Here is a 16,881-nt window from a genome sequence, read left to right on the forward strand (position 1 = left end):
AACAATTTTATAAGGTAAAGATTCTATTAAAGTAACAATCTATTTTCATACAATCTCTTTTTATAAAGTAACGAAGTGTGCATATGCAAAGGTTATATATATATGTAAACAATCAGATAGTTATATATATATATATATATAGATATATATATATACGGCAACAATTATAAGCGAACAATCATATATATATATATATATTCACGGCAACAATCTAAACCAATTGGATAGGCAAACAGAATAGATAACCTAAATCAACAGAATGAATGAATAATAAATTACCAAATTGAAACAATTATTCAAAGGCTTTAGATTGTTAGGGAAATTGATTTCCAAATTATAAAATACTTTCTATTTATGGAATGGGAAAGATGTTTTCAAAGAGAATAATTATAGTAAAATAATTAATATTTAAAAATAATTAAACAACAAATATAATTGTATCAAAACAGAAAACAGATCAGAACAGAGAAAGCTAGTTCTGGCCTGATAAATGGAGAGACACGCAATACGCTGTCCTAAAGCCTTTGAAGTATCTCTTACGTGCAATAATTACGATCCACCAAAGACTCCAAGATACAACTCCAATGGATCCCTATGCGCACGATCACAAAGAAGCTTTTACCAAGTTTTGATGTCACGTTGCCCTACAGAAATATATATATAGTAGGAGTAGACTGTATGATTTCAGAGAGAATATAATTGCAATAGTTTTTCTGAGAGCAGAAGATAACTTGTTTTATTGATTTATACAGTAATCAAAACCTACATATTAATAGAATTTATCACATCTTTTTATCAACAGGTATATACCTAGATGTGTCGTTTGGCTTAACCGTTATAGCATTTAATTTAATTTCTTTTAATTTAATTTTATCATCTACAGTTAATTAGTTAAGGACTTTTGAATTTCTAACGAATAGAAATTCTAGAGTTAGAAGTTTTAAAACTTCTCTAATAACTCTAATACTGCATTCACACCACAACAATTCAAGATTCAATCACAAATAATGAAAATAAATGTACATAATTAAGTATAACATTTGAAATTTTATATTCTTCAATATAATATGTATTGTTGTGCATTCACAAGTCAATATTCAATTAACAATAATAATGAAAATAAACAAATATATATATGCGCACACACAAGCAAAACCTTAGGCCATGTTTGGTAAAGTTTTTAGTTTTGGTTTTCATTAATTTTTTTTTACACGCAACAAAATCTGTTTTGTAACTCTATTTCGCTATTAGAGAAATGTAATTTTATTATTTTTCAATATACTTGAATAGTAAATAAATAATATTTTATTATTTTTTAATTATAATCTAATAGTAAATGAAAGAGTTAATTTTATTATTTTTTAATTATATGCTAATAGTAAAGAAAATTTTCAATTATACACACCAGTTGGACCTTAGGCCTCACAGAAAAGCTCTTCGCTCGTCAAAATTCAACGGCAATAGCAACCAACTACAGGACCCTAGCTTGCACTCAGGCGCATATATAACCCTCAATTAGAGTATTTAATTGTACTATTATTGATTTTGAAGCATGTGTATCTATTTATACTTTAAGGGAAATGTTACATGACGAACTTGGTAATTCAAATGTAAAGGTCAGAGTTTCTCAAATACCGTAATATAAAGTGATTAAAAATTAAATATCATCTGCCCTGTTACGTAATCTTTAAAATTCTTTTATAATTTATTATTCCATCCATAATAGATTATGTTTTAATTATATAGATTTGGGCTAATAAAGGTAAAAATTGTGATAAGCACTTCTCACCAAAAGAGAGATAAAAAAATAAAATAAAAAAGTGAAAAACTTTTATATAAAAATAAGGTGTGTCTTCAAATGAGTCAAGTCCACGTAGTTATATATATAGAAATGGTTCTCTTCGTTTTTCTTTTTAAAAATAAAATAAAAAAGTGAAAAACTTTTATATAAAAATAAGGTGTGTCTTCAAATGAGTCAAGTCCACGTAGTTATATATAGAGAAATGGTTCTCTTCGTTTTTCTTTTTTCCTTTTTATCAACCTAACCTATGATCAATAGGGTAGGGCCACCACACATCCTCAAGTCTATTCACATGTAAGTTTGTTTAGAACCATTATTTATTGGCTAATACATTGATTTAATTATATTTTCTGGTAGAGTAGGTGATGCTGGGACAATGTTCATTCGATAATGAAGCTGCAAATCACTTTCCTATTACCCATCAAAGTGCTGCCACTTGCGAATAAACAAACCTCAGGTCACACTTCAATTTCAATTTCATATACAACTAGTCAACATTTAATATTGAAGTGATTAAATTTATTATTCATCCATGATTTCACATTAACTATTATTTTGTATAACATAATGTATAAGATTTGACTTTTTTTGAGTGCAAATAATTCATTGGGATAATTTCTGCACCTAACTCGTGTGAAGGAGCATTTTGCACAATATCTCGAAAACTTAATAAGACAGTATTCAATTTGAAGTTATTTAAGAAGGAATTAGAACACTAATAGACAAACTAAAAAACCCATTGTCAATTAAGTAATGCAAAAAAGCAGAGTACATGTATTTCTCTCCCTACTCTTATCATTTTTGGCCTCTGAAAATGTAACTTCCTGAATTCGCCCTAGTTATGACAGTATCATTATTGGGATGAATATGAGGTTTACTTTAGTATTTACCACAAAAAAAGTTTTTTAAAAAAAATGTTTGTGCCAATAAAGAACACGTTTAGCTACAAAGACAATTATAGATAAATGAAGAGTATTGGATATGAAATTGTGTATGTTGAAAAAAAAAAAAAAAAAAAAAAAAAAAAAAAAAAAAAACAAATTTATTTATTACAAAATAATTTTTTTTCATATATGCTTACCAATTGCAACAAAATTTTGCAATCCAAGGGGGTGGATTGTGATGACCTCGTAGGCGGGTGTGTCGTGGGCAGGTGCGAGACACTGTCAGGCTACCACACTAACGAGTTACGGGTACACAGTTCCACATCGCCTGGGTAAAGGAAAGGTGAAGTGCTTATATGTAGGTGTGTCACTCCAATTGATACTAGGCCTTTTGGGGTAAAGCTCAAGAGCAAAATCATGCGGGCTCAGGCCAAAAGCGGACAATATCATACCATGTGGTGGAGTGGGTCCTTACAAATGCTATCAGAGCTTGACCCAGTCGGAAGTGTGCTGACGGGGACGTCGGGCCTCCAAGGGAGGTGGATTGTGATGAACCTGTGGGCAGGTGTGCCGTGGGCGGGTACGAAGACGCTGACAGGCTACCACATTGGCAAGGTACGGGTGCACAGTCCCACATCGCCTGGGAAAGGGAAATGTAAGTAATTCAACTATAATGGTAAGAGTTTCTCAAATTCTCGCCGTTTGCTGTTCTGAATAGATCTGCCGATTTTATACTCGGCTTCGCCGAGGTTCTCTCTATTCCTCCACAGACTTGAGCAAAGATCACAACTTTCTACCTATCCCGCCGTTTCAATTGTGTTCTACCTGTCTCGCCGTTTCAAATGTGTTCTGATCAGATCTGCTGGTGCCGGTTTTTTATACATACCGATTGTCAATTCCGATAAGATTCGCCGACGGTGTCTATGTTTCTCCACAGACGCGAGCAAAGACGACAGCTTTATACCTGCCTGGTGTTCTGATTAGATCTGCTTCCGATCGTCTTGGCCATCGGTGTCTTTGTTTGATGAGGTTTGCATCATCAACCGCTACTAATAGACTAAATCTTATCTTAATTATTCAAATACAAATAATTATTTACTGTGTTGATATTTTAAATAAATTTTTTTTTATTTTTATTTTTAGGTTGTCAGTGTTCTATTAGGATTTCACACTTTACCGAATTGTATTAGGATTTGTTATTTTGCCTATAGAAGTGTTTAATTAGAACCATCCAAAGAGAGGAACAAGTCTAAAGTGAATTCAACTTTGTTGATGGGTTTTAGGATTAAAAGGTGTTGTCCAAAATATGGTCTAAGTATACCATATACTACAGTATTATTTATTTAAATATTGTTTGTAAATATAAAATAATATAATGCTTATATATATAAATATTATAAAATAATAATCTATATATATAATTACTTATAATGTATAGTTTAATAAAATAAAATTAAAATTATAAATAAAGTAACCTGATTAAAAGTCGAGGCTAGAATTTGATTATATGTCCTTAAGACAGATTCGCCCCGCTATGGTGTTTACGGACTCAGTGGCGTCTATCTCCCAGGATACAATGACTTGTCTTCCTTCGGTAGTAGCACTGCAAACTAAAGGAATAGGTGAACCGGCTCGGTGTAGTACTCTCTGACTTGAACTCGGACTCAGAGTGACTGACTAAGGCTCGAACCCAAATACTAAGGCTCGAACCCACAGACTAAAGAGAGAAGGAAGAAGAAGAAAATTCAGAAGAAGAGAAGAATTCTCTGAATTTGGTGTGATTTGCAAATGATCCAAAAGGGGGTATTTATAGGTAGTAAGGTGCCTTTTCGAGTGGGTGCAACCATGGGTTATGATGGTTCGGAAAAAGGTGTAACCCTTTGAAAAAACTAAAAAGTGGTTTTTGATAAGTGCTTAAATGTTGCACATTTCAGCACCTAAGTTAGGGTATTTCAGTCTTTGTATCTATCTTAATTTCATATTTTAGTCCTAATTTATGTTTATGTGTATTTCAGGGCAATAAAGTTAAAATGAGCTAAGAACGGTCCATTAAAGCCTTTTTAGAATCAAGCAAAGATATTCAGAAAAAGCTCAGAAAATGGCAAAAAGGAGGTCGCAGCCCATTGCTCATATAATGTGTTTATTTTTCAAAAGCGGTCAATCTCAGGCCTTTGATGATGTTCCCAAAGATGAAGAAGCAAACTAATGAGCTCGGGGCTAAAATGGAGCTAAATAGGGCTTAAAGGAAATTTCCAACTCTGGGAGGATCGATCCCCCAGGGTGGGGGATCGATCCCCCAGGACTTGGCAATATTACAGATTTTTTTTTTATTGTTTGGGCTTATTTTGTGAACTATTGGGCTTTAATAGGGTTGTTACTTAAGGCCCAGTGAACCATTAGATTAGGGTTAGTATTTATTTTATTTAGGTGAATATTATTATTGGATTAAGTTTTTTTAGTATTCTGTATCGATATTTTTATTCTCTCTGGAAAACACGAAGAAGAAAAAGTTAGGGTTCTTGAGAAAAGCTCAGAGAAGAAGAAGAGGAGCCAGATGAATCAAAGGATGTGGCTTGTTGACATCTTGCATCCATCAACCATGAGTGGCTGATTCTTCAACTTAGGGTTGGATAAACCCTAAGCATGTAACCTAATTCTTAACTCTTGACTTTTGGGGATTAATTTGTGTAATTTATGTTATAGCCTTGATATATATATATTAATTCTTTCATTTGATTGTCTATGTCAATTTCATATTGTCTTATATGTTTTTGAATGATAATCAATTTCTACACTTGATTTCTTTGTGACTTGAATCTTGTGATGGCTATACATTGTATTAATTAGATGTAATTGTGTTTTGATTTGATGGAAATTGCTTTTATTAGATGGGTTGTACTACAAAATTAGGTTAATGTCTTGTCTACATAGTTTAATTTCAGGCTTGTTAGTTTAATTTAAAGTTAATTAATTTAATTACAATTTAATTCCTAGGTAAGTAGACAATCCATACTAGTGCTTGAAATCCATACTTATTGTCACAATTGCATTACCCTCTAGATTAATGTGTGTTGAAATTGTAACTTAAATTGATGAATCATGCTTTGAATTGGTGAATTACACTACACTTAATTTAATTGTCATTAGGTAGTTGATTCATGCTTGAAATTGATGGTTTATACTTTTTATTACAATTGTTAGCCACATTCTAGATTACACATTTTTATTCCCCAATTAGTTAAAAGTTAATGAGTTAGGAAATGTGCTTAGTGGTGAATCCTACACCCTAAGTCTCTTTCCAATCTTTTATACTCTACTCTTTATTTGCATTATTAAGTTTAAAATTAGTCTAATCACAAAACCAAACCTTTTTAGCAATCACATAAGCACTAAAGTAGAATTCAATTCTGAAAAACCTATAATTGTTTAGATCTCTTGGGACGATCCCTGCTCACTTCATACTCCATCGTATAAGTGTTTAGTGGTTTTATAAATTTTAAAATATGGTGCCCACTTGATATTATTTCTAAACCTAAAGTGTTGTGCATTATTTTGTGTACACGCTCGATTGCACCATAGTTTTGGCGCCGTTGCCGGGGATCTAACGGTTTTTAAAAGAATTGAATTAGACATTAGTTCTTTGTTGATTGTTTACTTTTAAGTCATTTTAATTTTTATTTTCTCATTTGATTTGTCAATTAGGTACTTGAAGCAAAGTGGAGCAAATGCTGGACTTGGAAGCAATTAAAAAAATTTTGAAGTTGCTTAAGGACCATTTGTAAGTTTCTCTTTAATTTTTGTGCTTAATTGTTTACTATCTTGCATGCTTTGGACAGCCCAATTGGAGGCTTAAATTGAATTGTTTTATTATTAAGTCCAAGCATACCTTTTTGTAGAAGGCATCGGCTCGTGTGGAGGCATTTATTTGTTTTAAGTGCATTGATATTATTGAGGAGTTTGGGAACATCGTATGTGGAGATTGAAATTTTGAAATGTTGGTGTGTTGACTTGTTCTAGTGCATGCATGGTCGTAGATCACTTAATCGTCCTCTTACTCTTGTAAATCAAAATCTCGAAATTTTTCTTCGGCGTTTGAGAAGTAGTACTAGGGATAGTCATCTTAATCTTTCAAATTTTGATCTTCCATCACATTTAATGGAAGACCCAATAGATCCAATTGAAGATCCCATTGTAGATCTTGGTCATGTGGATCATAATGGTATGCACCACCGACCACAAGTTCATATTGTGGATCCTCAAGGTGTGCATCCACCCTTGGGAATGCCACAACCAGTTAATCATGCGGTGCAACAACCTAATCTAGGGATGCCAAGGCCAAATGTTGTTCCCCCAATTGGTGAGCAACAACAACAATATGTTCAAATGGCATACCCTCAACAAGGTCAAATGGCATATCCTCAACAAGGTCAAATGCCATATCCTCCTCTCAATCCTCCAATGGTCCTTAGGGATCGTTACACTCCAAATCAATATAATGCACCCACTTGCATTCAATTGCTAAATTTTCGTGCTTATCATTATGAGATTAAGGCTTCCACCATTAACATATGCCCCCTTTTCTATGGGTTGAGCAATGAAGAGCCTTATAAACATTTAGATGAGTTCTTGGAAGTTTGTTCCACCGTGAAAATCACGGATGTTCCGGAAGAAGTCCTAAAAATGAAGCTTTTCCCTTTCACTCTTCGGGATAAAGCTAAATATTGGTTTAACAACTTGCGGCCAAATACAATCACCTCTTGGGCACAATTGCAACAAGAGTTCCTAAAGAAGTATTACCACGCAAGTCGAACCGATGCCATGAGAACTTCCATTCGTGAATTTAAACAACAAGAAGGAGAACCCTTTCATGAAGCATGGGAACGTTTGAATGACTTGCTATGGAAATGTCCACATCATGACATTCCTAAGTGGCAATTAGTTCAATGTTTTTTTTCAAGTTTATCCGATGCCAATAAGGGCATTGTTGATGCTTCTTGTGGCGGAAGCTACATAGAAAGAAATGAAGATGAAATTTGGCTTCTTTTCGAAAAAATGAGTGAAAACTCAATGCATAGATCTTCATCTTCTAGGGGTGGTCACCTAGCAAATATGGGAGGAAAGAAAGCTCTAAATCAAATAGACTCTTCCATGGAAATTGCCGCCGAGGTAAAAAATCTTACTCAAAGATTTGATAAATTCCTTTTGAATCAAGGTCCGGTAATTCAATCGTATTCTCATCCTTCCAATGAAATGTGCATGACTTGTTCTAGTTACACTCACCATACTTCATATTGCCCTCTTGGACAAGTCATACCAAGTGAGTCTTAAGAACAAGCAAATGTAACTTTCATTCATCAAGGGAACAACCCTTATTCCAATACTTACAATCTGGGGTGGAAAAATCATCCTAACTTTGCAAGGAGAAATCAAGGAGACGGTGCAAACCCTCCTAGGTTACCAAGCAAAGTATGTTCCCCCATATCTCCAAAATCAAAATCAGAATTCTCAAGGTTACCGTCCTTCATTCTATCCTCAGAATGTGAATCAATACTCTCAACCTCAAGCATCAAATTCTCAATCATATTCTCAACCTCAAGCATCAAATTCTCAATCTTACTCTAATCCAAATCAAGCGCCTCCTAAAAGTTTCGCTTTTTAGGACAAGGTCATGCAAGCCTTAGGTGATCTTCGAAAAGATAATTAATTGTTTCATTCTCACTCTCAATCAATTGCAAAGCTTGTAGCTCAAATTGGGCAATTAGCTAATTCTTTAAATGTGAGAGAGAAAGGTAAATTGCCTAGTCAAACTGAGACCAATCCTAAGGGGCAATTTATGGCGCAATCAAGTCCTTCATCAGAATTTTCTGGAAATGAGCAAGTTCAAGCAATTACTACCTTGAGGAGTGGTAGGAAAGTGGATAATAAGGTAGAGGTACCTAAGGAGGATAATGAACTGAAGCAACCAAGTGGTAGCATCCGTCCCATTCCAAATCCTATTCCTATTTCTTTGGATGCTAGTGGTTCCAAAATGGACATTCTGTCATCTTCATCATCATCTCCCCAATTAGAGAAGCCTTATGAGCCAAAAGCTCCATTTCCTCAAGCTTTGAGAGAGACTTCATCATTTGGGAGACAAGAAGGGAAAATTCATGATATGATGGAAGTGTTTAAACAAGTAAAAATCAATCTTCCTCTTCTAAATGCAATTAGGCAAATTCCACCATATGCAAAGTTCTTGAAGGACTTGTGCACACAAAAGAGGAAGAGTAAGGGAAGGGACCTTAAGAAAGTGCTTTTAACGGAACAAGTGAGTTCCATCATTCTGTCTAACACTCCTCCTAAGTTCAAGGATCCGGGTGCTCCGACCATTTCTTGTGTTATTGGAAACCAAGAGGTTCGTAGAGCTCTCCTTGATTTAGGTGCAAGTATCAATCTCATTCCATACTCTGTTTACTTGCAGTTAGGATTAGGGGACTTGAAGCCAACATCGGTAGTAATCCAACTAGCCGATAGATCAATTAAGAAACCAAGGGGAATTGTTGATGATATTCTAATTAAGGTTGATAAATTTTATTTCCCGATTAATTTTGTGGTACTAGATACTGAGCCAGTCCCTAATCTCACCAATCACATTCCAGTCATCCTAGGAAGGCCATTCCTTGCCACTGCCAATGCCACCATTAATTGTAGATCCGGCATTATGGACATCTCTTTTGGCAACATGATGGTTAAACTTAATGTTTTCAATGCAAGTCAGCATCCCACAGATGAAGACGAGTGTTTCCTAGTAGATGTCTTAGATGAAACCATAGAGGAGACTCTTCCCTCTATTCTCTCTAAGGACCCTCTTGAGGCGTGCCTTTGTGAAATGTTTGAAAGTTGTGGTTTTGACACAGAAGGATCCATAAGTGAGGTGAATGCTTTAATGGACTCTGTGGCCACTTTGGATTACCCACCTTGGAAAAGCAAGAAAGAACTTCTTCCTTCACTCTCTAGTACTCCACCAGTTCCATCTCTCATCTCTCCTCCTATTCTTGAGCTTAAGCCCCTTCCATCAAATCTGAAATACACCTTCTTAGGCCCAAAAGAGACTCTTCCGGTCATCATTGCTTCCAATCTTGAAAATAACCAAGAGAATGATCTTTTGGAAGTGCTTAAAGCTAACAAAGAAGCCATTGGATAGAGTGTGGCTGACTTAAAAGGCATTGACCCTTCTATTTGTATGCATCGCATACACATGGAAGAGGATGAAAAGCCATTTAGGGATGCTCAAAGGAGATTGAACCCAAATATGAAGGAAGTTGTCATGAAGGAGGTTGTGAAACTTATAGATGCGGGAATCATTTATCCTATCTCTGATTCCAAATGGGTTAGTCCAACTCAAGTGGTTCCTAAAAAGACGGGAATCACAGTTGTTGAAAATGCTATGGGTGATCTTATTTCGAAACGCACCGCCACTTCATGGCGTGTTTGCATAGATTACCGAAAGCTGAATTCTGCCACTAGGAAGGACCATTTTCCATTGCCTTTCATTGACCAAATCTTGGAAAGATTGGCTAGGCAACAATACTATTGCTTCCTAGATGGTTACTCGGGGTACAATCAAGTGGCCCTAGATCCATTGGATCAAGAAAAGACCACATTCACATGTCCTTTCGGTACATTTGCTTATCGACGAATGCCTTTCGGATTGTGCAATGCTCCTGCCACTTTCCAAAGGTATATGATGTCAATTTTTTCGGACATGGTGGAGAAGTATTTAGAAGTCTTCATGGATGACTTCTCGGTTTTTGGGTCCTCATTTGATTCGTGTCTCCAAAATCTTAAAAAAGTGCTTCAAAGATGTCGTGAGACTAATCTTGTGTTAAGTTGGGAAAAGAGCCATTTCATGGTTTAAGAAGGAATCATGCTTGGACATGTCATCTCTAAAAGAGGAATAGAAGTAGATAGAGCGAAAGTTGAGCTAATTTCTGAATTGTCTCCACCTACTACGGTGAGAGAAATCCGCTCCTTTCTAGGACATGCCGGTTTTTATCGCCGGTTTATCAAAGACTTTAGCAAAATTGCTAGACCCTTGTGCAACCTTCTTGCCAAGGAGACTCCATTTGTCTTTGATGAAGCATGCCTAAATGCTTTTCATCAACTTCGCACTCTTCTAGCATCCGCTCCCATCATGCAACCTCCAAATTGGTCATTACCATTTGAGATTATGTGTGATGCTTCCGACTTCGCAATGGGTGCTGTTTTGGGGCAAAGGGTAGGTAAACTACCATATGCAATATACTATGCGAGTAAGACTTTCTTAGGTGCCCAATTAAACTATTCTACCACCAAGAAAGAGTTACTTGCCGTAGTATATGCCCTTGATAAATTTCGGTCATATCTCTTAGGATCCAAGGTAATTGTGTTTTCCGATCATGCCGCTCTTAGGCATCTTTTAATGAAAAAGGAAACCAAACCTCGCTTGATAAGATGGATACTACTTCTTCAAGAATTTGACTTTGAAATCAAGGATAAAAAGGGCTCCGACAATGTCGTTGCCGATCATCTGTCTAGATTAATGGTTGAATCTTCTCCAAATCTTGAAATTCATGAATCATTTCCGGATGAACAACTCTTTCAAATCTCAAATGGGACGTTGCCTTGGTTCGCCGACATTGTTAATTATCTTGTAACCGGCAAACTTCCCATTACTTGGTCAAAACAAGAAAAGGACCGATTCTTTGCTACCATCCGGAAATACTATTAGGAAGATCCCATTCTGTTTCGTTATTGCCCGGATCAAATCATAAGAAGATGTGTGCCGGAAAGTGAAGTTCCGAGCGTCCTTGTGTTTTGTCACACACTTGCTTGTGGTGGGCATTTCAGTGGAAAAAAGACCGCTTTGAAGGTTCTTCAAAGTGGGCTCTTCTGGCCCACTATCCACCGAGATGCCTATAACTTTTGCAAGGTGTGTGTTCGGTGCCAAAAGTTGGGATCAATGTCAAAGAGAGACATGATGCCCTTAACTTCAGTCTTCGTTGTTGAAATCTTCGATGTATGGGGCATAGACTTTATGGGACCATTCCCAATGTCTTATGGCTTTCAATACATCCTCGTTGCCGTTGATTATGTTTCAAAATGGGTTGAGGCTTGTGCTACCAAAACGAATGACCACTCCGTGGTAATTGCATTCGTCAAATCAAATATCTTTGCTCGTTTTGGTATGCCAAGGGCTATGATAAGTGATGGAGGAAAATATTTCTGTAATCAATTCTTGAAACAACTTTTGTTGAAATACTCCGTCACACATGAAGTGACCACTCCCTACCATCCCCAAACAAGTGGGCAAGTCGAGGTGTCAAATAGGGAAATCAAGCATATTCTTGAGAAAACTGTCAATCCGACCCGAAAAGATTGGTCAAGAAAATTGAACGATGCTTTGTGGGCTTACCGGACAGCTTACAAGACTCCAATAGACATATCTCCATATAGACTTGTTTATGAAAAGCCTTGTCATCTTCTGGTTGAGGTAGAACACAAAGCATTTTGGGCATTAAAAAGGCTCAACTTTGATCTTGATAAGGCTGGAAAGGACCGTTTACTCCAACTCAATGAGCTAGAGGAATTGAGAAATGATGCTTATGATAGTTCAAAAATTTACAAGGCAAGGACAAAAGCATTTCATGATAAACATATTGTGAAAAAGTCCTTTGAAGCCGGTCAAAAGGCTTGGTTATTCAACTCTAGGCTCAAATTTTTCCCTGGAAAGCTTCGAACCAAATGGGAAGGCCCTTATCAAATTATCTCCGTCTCACCTCATGGGGCGGTTGAACTTAAAAATCTAAAAGATGAAGGGACCTTCAAAGTTAATGGTCAAAGGCTTGAACCATACATTGATGGACAAAATTTTCAAAGAAATGTGGAATTTCCCCTCTTGGTAGATCCCATTTACTTTGAAGATTGAGAACATCTCACGTCTTTTTAGCGACGTTAAACACTAGTTGTATCGAGTTTCTCTTTTGTTGCATTTTAATTTCCATTTTATTATTCTTTTATTTTTATTTTTCCTTTTGTACATTTATGCATTTTTAAATTAAAAAAAAAGTGAAAAAAAAAATTAAAAAAAAAAAACAAAAATTGGAAATGAGTAATGTAGGTTGGTGTTTAATTTTATTTCTATTTTATTATTATTATTTTTATTATTTTTGTATATATTTCATGTTAGTTTTGATTTATTCAAAAACATAAATTTTTTTTTTAAAAAAAGTATTAATTAGTATAGGTTGATAAGTGATTTTATTTTAATTTTATTTATTATTATTTTTATTATTATTTTTTTTTATCTATTTTTTATTTTAGTGTATATATTCTTTTTAGTTTATTTTTTTTTTCTTTTTTTTTTAAAAAAAAAAAATAAATAAATTGAAAAAAAAAAGAAAAAAGAAAGATCAACCCCCAAAAATGGGTAGGAGATCGATCCCATTTTACTTGTGTTTCTCCTAAAAGCAGATCGATCACACCTTAGCCCTTGAAACCTCCAATACATTACTCTCTTCTGTTGCTTGAAATTCTGCTTCTTCCCCTAAAAATCTCTAAACCCAATTTCATTGTCCAACCCTCACGGTTCGCTCTTCTCTTCTCGTGGCTGTTCGTAGTTCTTCTCCGGCATCGAGGCTGAGTTTTTCCAGCGATTTAGGCTGGTTTCGCCGGCGATCAAGGCTGGATTCTCTCCGTAGATCGCGGCTGGTTCACGGTTCTTCTCTGGCGATTTTGTGGGTCGCCGTTTGCCGTTTTCTTGGTCGCTGTTTCCAGCGATTTCGGCTTGGTCTCGCCGGTGATTTCGGCTGGGCTTATCGCCGGCGAGTTTGTGGGTCAAAATAAAAATAAAAAAATAGCAACAGAACGATTTTGGCTGGGCTTTATCTTTTCGGCGAGTTTCTGCATCGCCGTTTTCTCTTGTCGTGGCTGGGTCGCCGTTTTCCCCAGCGATTCCGGCTGAGTTTCTTTGGGTTTCGATTGGGACGATTACAAGATGAGTTGGGTTCGCCGATTTGATTTGGTTCTTCTCTTCAGGTCCCGGCTGGATTGTTGTTCTGCCGGCGAGACCCAGCAGCGATTCCAGCGGCTGTTCATCTTCTACAGCATCGCGGCTTTTCGTCTTCTGTAGCGCCGTTTTCTGGGTTCATCGGCGTCGCAGCTTGTTTGCTGGTATCGCTGGCGATTCTTGGCCGGTTTACCCAGCTATGCCGGTTGTCTTCTCCGACGAGCTTGTGATATTAAAAAAAAAAAAAAAAAAAGGGAAGCAAAAAAAAAGGGAAAAGGAAAAAATTAAATAAATATAAAAAATTAATTTAATAATAAATTAAATAAAAAATAATACATAAAAAAATTTAAATAATAAAAAAAAAATTGCATTGATAATTTAAAAAAAAAAAAAAATTGAATTGATTTATTTTAAATAAATAAATTTCACTAGCATTCCGTCTTGCTAGAGACGTTAAACTTAGCCCATTTATTTATTTTTTTATTTTGTAGGTTGTATATACATATTTTTTTTTTCTTTGTTTCTTAAAAAAAAAAAAAAAAAACTTAATTTTCTTTCCATTTATTATAATTTGTTTATTATTATGTATATATATATTTATTTTATTTTAGTATATATTTTTCTTTCTAATTTAGTATATATTTTTCTTTCTAGTTTAATATATTTTTCTTTGTGTTAAAAAAAAAAAAAAAAAAACATCTGGGAGATCAATCCCATTCTTGTAATAAAAAAATAAAAAAAAAAATTCAAAAATATGTGTTTTCAGTATGCCCTTCTGACTGGTTAGGAATGTTTTCTGATTTTATAAAGGGTTTCATCTCATATTTCTTTGCATCGTGTTATATATTATTTTGAACTATATGCATTACTTATCCCCTGTGATATTTGCTGTGAGTTTGCTAGTATGATTATACAGCTAGGTTTTTGCATCCAAGTTTAGGAGAGACATTTTTCCTACTGGATCCTTGCCAGACTTTATAGTCTTTGTCATCACGGTATACTCTTTCTATCATTTTTCATTATTCTCATTGCACATTGAGGACAATGTACAGTTTAAGTTTGGGGGTAAGGTCATCATGATTTATTCTATTTTAAGTTGAGCTTTAAATGCATGATGATATTTGAGATGTGTTTGACAATGATTTTGAACTTTTGAAGCATAGTGCCTTTGAAAAACAAGTTGTTAGAGTCTAATACTTCTTGTATGCTCTAGGATACCATTTAAGGGTAAATTTCAATTTTTGACATCATGTTTGCTCTTGTAGTACACATCATCTTGTTGGTTGAAAATGCTTTGTGAGTTGGTTCTAGAATTCTACACTTGCACTTGTGCACACTAGCATTCAATTTGTGGGGTACATGCTTAGTTGATTATTGACTTGGTTTATCCCAATTGAGCTAGTATGCTTTGAAAATTTTCATTCTTGATAAAATGAACTTGCAAAAAAAAAATAAATAAATAAATAAAAGCACTCACCAAAAGTGAGGAATAAAAAAATAAAAAAAACTGCATTCTTTTAACATGTCAACTGATTAAAAAGGAAGACAATGGAAGAATGTAAGATGTATGATTAGTTTGAGTTCGTAACCTAGCCATTCCGAGTCATTACGCCCTTAGGAGTGTCTTTACACTTAACGCCCTAAAACCATCTGGTTTGGGAGTCGTTGGCTCAACGCTTGTTACATGGGGTGATTAGAGAGCTTAAGGAACTTGGACATTGCACATGGTCATACATAAAAATAAAAAAAAATAAAAAAAAATGAAATCAATAAAAAATAAAAATAAAAAAGAATGTTTGATTAAATAACAAGCTAGGTTCATTCAATGTCTTGATGTCTGGTACTATATCTGCATGCTAGTTTGAGGGTAAGGCTATGCCATTACTTTGATTTGCTAGGATAACAACACATTTTGATGCCGGTTCACTTAAAAGGATAATAGAATTGATTCAATTTGCATGATTAATTGATTGATGTGTGGAGGACCGTTTTTGCTTACATGATGTTGAAATGTTGATAATAGCTTAGAAATGGCAGAAATTTGCATACTTGAGGTAGTCTACTTTCAACACTTGTTTAATATGTGTCGTTGCTTCTCAAGTAAGAAAGAGCTTTTGATGTTTGTGGGTACCATTTCTGGAAACCCTCACGAGACTTCACTCGTCCACTAGGGGTAACCTAGGAGTTTAAAAGGCTTGTTGCATATGCTAAATGCAACCGTGATCCCTACGAAAGTGGTGTTATCTTTATTTCTTTTATTAGTTCATAGTTGTATATATGTTTATTTTATTTCTATGCTGTAGTTCATTGCTAGGGACTAGCAATATCTAAGTTTGGGGGCGTGATAAGTGCTTAAATGTTGCACATTTCAGCACCTAAGCTAGGGTATTTCAGTCTTTGTATCTATCTTAATTTCATGTTTTAGTCCTAATTTATGTTTATGTGTATCTCAGGGCAATAAAGTTAAAATGAGCTAAGAACGGTCCATTAAAGCCTTTTTATAGTCAAGCAAAGATATTCAGAAAAAGCTCAGAAAATGGCAAAAAGGAGGTTGCAGCCCATTGCTCGTATAATGTGTTTATTTTTCAAAAGCGGTCAATCTCAGGCCTTTGATGATGTTCCCAAAGATGAAAAAGCAAACTAATGAGCTCGGGACTAAAATGGAGCTAAATAGGGCTTAAAGGAAATTTCCAACTCTGGGAGGATCGATCCCCCAGGGTGGGGGATCGATCCCCCAGGACTTGGCAATATTACAGATTTTTTTTATTGCTTGGGCTTATTTTATGAACTATTGGGCTTTAATAGGGTTGTTACTTAAGGCCCAGTGAGCCATTAGATTAGGGTTAATATTTATTTTATTTAGGTGAATATTATTATTGGATTAAGTTTTTTTAGTATTCTGTATCGATATTTTTATTCTCTCTGGAAAACACGAAGAAGAAAAAGTTAGGGTTCTTGAGAAAAGCTCAGAGAAGAAGAAGAGGAGCCAAATAAATCAAAGGATGTGGCTTGTTAACATCTTGCATCCATCAACCATGAGTGGCTGATTCTTCAACTTAGGGTTGGATAAACCCTAAACATGTAACCTAATTCTTAACTCTTGACTTTTAGGGATTAATTTGTGTAATTTATGTTATAGCCTTGATATATATATATTAATTCTTTCATTT

General features: G+C 35.1%; 1 non-coding gene across 1 annotated transcript; it reads right to left on the reverse strand.

Annotated features, from left to right (window-relative positions):
• Positions 1-7,500: 7,500 nt before the first annotated feature.
• On the reverse strand, positions 7,501-7,607 carry LOC132287281 (small nucleolar RNA R71). Its single transcript, XR_009472981.1, has one exon. It is a non-coding gene; the product is annotated as a small nucleolar RNA R71 (small nucleolar RNA).
• Between the last annotated feature and the right edge of the window lie 9,274 nt (positions 7,608-16,881).

Source organism: Cornus florida, unplaced genomic scaffold (assembly GCF_030987335.1).
Source record: "Cornus florida cultivar Cherokee Brave unplaced genomic scaffold, ASM3098733v1 CherokeeBrave_3.0.0_Hap2_Chr11, whole genome shotgun sequence".
Taxonomy (NCBI): Eukaryota; Viridiplantae; Streptophyta; class Magnoliopsida; order Cornales; family Cornaceae; genus Cornus; species Cornus florida.